Source organism: Eurosta solidaginis, chromosome 1 (genome assembly GCF_040869045.1).
Source record: "Eurosta solidaginis isolate ZX-2024a chromosome 1, ASM4086904v1, whole genome shotgun sequence".
In the NCBI taxonomy this organism is placed as follows: domain Eukaryota; kingdom Metazoa; phylum Arthropoda; class Insecta; order Diptera; family Tephritidae; genus Eurosta; species Eurosta solidaginis.
In genome coordinates this window covers 288,172,121-288,176,988 of record NC_090319.1, presented here as the reverse complement: position 1 = coordinate 288,176,988, position 4,868 = coordinate 288,172,121, and positions in this window count along the sequence as shown.

Below are 4,868 nucleotides of genomic sequence, written 5' to 3'. Positions count from 1 at the left end.
TAATACAAAATTTAATAAGTGTTTTATTTTACTGGGTCTTCTGATTTTCCTAGGATTGAACATGCTTGGTACCCGTAATGTAATGATAGAAGGTGGAGGAAAATTTGACCGCTGTCATATCGGCAGCCCTTGGCTCCAGGCTGTATTTTGGAAGTATACGAGAAGGGCCCTCTTTAAAATAGTACTGTTAGGTGGGTTTCATCGAAGGCTGGACACCTCGAAAAACAGCACCTATTTCCTTTTGAAATGAACACACGTCAATTTGTTGTTGGTATTTTGGTAAAGCACACACACACCATAGCAGAGAGGTAGACCTGGCCGAGGAATGGAAGCTGGACTGTAACCGAAAGTTGGTGAGTCGGTGGATCGATTTCCCCAAACAACCGGAGGTCGGTGGAATCGATGCACTTCACAAGTGGGTAGCTGGTGGGTTGCAGCGGGCCGGTGGATCGTTTCCAAGCAACCGAAGGTTGGTGAAACCGATATAAGTCCTGGTTGACAAGCTGGTGGATTACGGCGGATCGGTGCATACGGAGGTGGATCGTTGGATCGGTGAATACGGAGGTGGATCGTTGGATCGGTTTCCAAACAACCGAAGTTTGGTGAAACCGATAGAAGTCCCTGGTTGACAAGTTGGTGGATTAAGGCGAATCGGTGAATACGGACGACGGATCGATTTCCAAGCAACCGAAGGTTGATGCAACCGATACAAGTTCTGGTTGACAAGCTGGTGGATTACGGCGCATCGGTGAATACGGACGGTGGATCGATTTCCAAGCAACCGAAGGTTGGTGAAACCGATACAAGTCACTGGTTGACAAGCTGGTGGATTACGGCGGGACGGTGGATATGGACGGTGGATCGATTTCCAAGCAACCGCAGGTTGGTGAAACCGATACAAGTCACTGGTTGACCAGCTGGCGGATACGGCTGGTGTATCGTTGGATCGATTTCCAAGCAACCGAAGGTTGGTGAAATCGATACAAGTCACTGGTTGACAAGTTGGTGAAGACGGATGGTGGATCGCTGGATCGATTTCCAAGCAACCGGAGGTTGGTGAAACCGATACGCGTCACTAGTTGACCAGTTGGTGGATTCCGGTGAACCGGAATTTAGTTGCAAAAACCCAATTTATTCGGTGGTTTCTTCCCGTAAGTGGGGAGACGACGCACCAGTGTCGGGGGAAACTGTGAGGTGCAAAATGCATTTCCTCGCTCACTATTCTCTTGACACACAAAAAAAAAGTGACCAAGGTCGCTTACTGCACACAGGATTGAAAGTACCAGACAAGGTAATGGTATCCGCTCACACGCATGAGGGCTGACTACATTCACGGCGGTGGTGTAGCCGCCACATCTGTCATATTATTTTTACACATGTTCATATGAGCGTTGTTATTTCCGGCGCGACAGACCAGCACGACAATCAATCACAAAAGCCGTTGTACCCAGATTAAACCTAATTCTATTTTTGGGAAGCGACAGTGAGTGGCGTCCTTTTTATTTTGTCAATAAAAACTAAAATAGAAGTAAATAACAGATAATAAAAGCTAAAATCATTATTTTGGACATTTCTTAAATATAATTAATATTTTTTCTAAACTTTTCGCTACTGTTTGCTGTAATTTATATTGGTGGCTGCCGCTTTCAAAGTAATCAAGAAGCCAATGCTTGGTTAGGTTACGGTTGTCGTCAAGCTTTGCTTTAACGTGGTTGTGGTCTGTAGACGCCGTGTTGAATGTGATCAGCCCTATGTGGTGCGGATATTACCTTGCTGAAGTCTGAGCTCTCGATGATCATGAAATGTAAATTATTTGTACTTAAGTATAAGTGGATATGAAGAAGTTGAGAATTAAGCGCAGTCTTAGCTAGATGATCGGTGCCCGAATGAAATGCTTGCACATTATTACTTGCATTTGTCAGTGCCAGTCATTCGCTTGCAGCCGGCTGTTACAGTGGTGGCGTATGTAATGGGGACAGTGCATTGGTTACAGTGGGGTGCAAGTAGAAAATACTTGTAATGCAGGTAAAAGCGGCATTACAGTACTTAAATTCATACGTTTTCAATAATGATAGAATACAGAAAGCAGTGTATGGAACTTGAATTTAATGCTATTTTATGATAAAAATCATGAAATGAAGAATGCTTTATTCTATTTTGAAACGTTTGTAGTTTATCAATTTCCTTTGAACGAAAAAATTTTACAGGTAATGCTCTACGACAGTGGTCGACTGTTAATACACGGCCAAGCTATATCGTCAAAAAAAAAAGTTTCAGATAAGTGTTCGGCAATAAAAGATGATGGATCCTATCTCCAGATATTTTTGGAATTGTTTTAGAACTCTTCTCCTGCAGTATTAACGATAGCAATTTTTTTTATATTACATTTTGGGTGAAAAAAATTAAACCACACACAATAGAAGGACGAAAAAACAAAACAGGTCTATAAAATTTATGATATACGGAGGTTCTGAATTTGACCCGTTAACCTGAGATGATCTGATGTAAGAAGATCTATTTTTTGTCACCCACCCTCAAGTTCGACGCAGAGGCCAACTGCAGGCAGGGAGTCAGAAGCTAAAGGAAGCATCGGCCACCGGCCCACACATCTAGCTTTCGCTGACAGTAAGGATATCAAGCGAGCTGCTACAATGGCGGCCGGTGGTAGCGGGTACCGGTGCCACCCATAAATTCAGAAAACAAAAATTCAGAAACACATTTTTTCAGAAAACATTAGTCAAACCCTTTTTTCAGAAAGACAAAGTTCTGAGGTCAAAATTCAGAAGTGAAGTCTCAGACGTCAAATTGTAGAAGTCAAATTTCAGTAGTAAAATTCAGAAAGTAATCAGGCGACAGAAAAAAAAAAATTCTGTCGTTTATTTATTTGGAAGGTATTTTGTACATATGTATAAAGAAAAAGTAGCACAATCTAAAATTTTAAATTGTGTACAATGGCAAGCATGTAATTAATTAAATCGTTTACGCGTTTATCTTTTTCAAATGAATTTACAGGGATTCAAGCGGTTGTTAAGAGCAATACACAGCTTTATAGCTCCAAGCTGCCGCAACCCAATTGTCACCCTTACCTACGCGAGGGGAATCCTGTTACAAATATGAATCTATCATACACATATTTAGCAGGCGAGGCTCTGGCGACCCGAAGTTCCTCATGGAACCATAGGGTGGGAGGGCTTAGAAGGATTAATGTGGTTGTTGTTGTTGGTTGTTGTTGTTGGTTGTTGTTGTTGTTGTTGTAGCAGTGTTTCGCCTCATCCAATAGGTGTGACCGATCACAAATTATCATCAATATCCTCTAGCGGGAGTCCAAGGAAACTTGCTGTTTTAACAGGGGTGGACCATAATAAGAGGGGTGTTAGAGGCCCACATTACAATTGTAGAGATGGTTGGTGTCATTGGGGACACATTGCAAGCAGGGTATACATTTTGTATGTAGGGGTTGATTCTGGATAGGTAAGAGTTTAACCTGTTACAGAATCCAGATCGAAGTTGAGCTAGAGTGACTCGCGTTTCCCTAGGGAGTGTGCGTTCCTCCTCTGCAAGTTTGGGGTATTGTTCTCAAGTACGGGATTCACCGGGCAATTCCTGACATAGAGGTCCGACGCCTGTTTATTGAGTTCACCGAGGACCTGCTATGTAGATGGTGTTCTGGGGACATAAGACAACCCGTGGCGGTTCTGAGGGCAGTATTTTGGCAGGCCTGTATCTTCTTCCAGTGAGTAGTCTTTAGGCTTGGCGACCATATCGGGGACGCGTAGGCCAATTGCTTTGTAAGTGGTAATGAGCGTTTCTTTTTTTTTCTCAAGTAAGAGATTTGAGGATTTTATTACGACTCTGGATCGAACGTCACACCCAAGATATTGGGGGGAAGACACTCGGTAGCGTGGATGTTCAAAATGGTCGACATTTGGGACGTCCATGTTGTAAATAATGTCGCCGATTATTTATTCGGTGATAATGTCAGATTTCGCGAGGGGAAAAAACTGGAGAGATCAGGGAGGTAGCCGTTTATTTTGTTACAAAGCTCACCGATCTGAGGGCCTGGGCCTGTGGCCATTATTGTGCAGTCATCGGCGTAGGAAACGGTAGTAACTCCTTCTGGTGGCGAAGGTAGCATTGATAGGTAGAAGGTAAATAAAAGTGGGGATAGGGCACCACCCTGTGAGACCCCTTGTTTAATTCTTTTTGGTTTTGATGTTGCGTTTCGAAATTGCACAGATGCCTGCCGACCACCCAGATAATTTGCGGTCCACCTTTTAAGACATGGGGGAAGGGTATACCCTTCCAGGTCTTGCAGTAACGTGCCATGGTTGACCGTATCAAAAGATTTTGATAGGTCTAACCCAACGAGTACTGTTCTGTTGTGGGGGTTTTGATTTAAACCGCAATTTATCTGGGTGCTAATGGCATTTAGCGCGGTGGTTGTGCTGTGAATTTTTCTAAAGCCATGCTGATGACAGGCTAGCTGCAAATTTGCTTTGAAGTAGGGGAGCAAAATGGTTTCAAGCGTCTTGGCTACTGGCGATAGGAGAGATATCAGGCGATATGACTCTCCTATGTTAGCTGGTTTCCCAGGCTTTAGTAGTGGGACCACCTTGGCCATTTTCCATTTTTCGGGGATGGCAAAGGTGGACAGAGACAGGTTGAAGACATATGCTAAATATTTGTAATCCTCTTTTCCTAGGCTTTTAAGCTTCGGTATGGCTATGCCGTCTGGGCCCGCTGCTTTAGATGGTTTAGCTTGACCGATGGCATCCTCAACCTATTTAGCGGTGATGGTAATTGGGGACGCGCTGAATTTATGTTTATATGCGTGTCTCTTGGCCCTCCGTCTAGCTTTGTCAACTGTA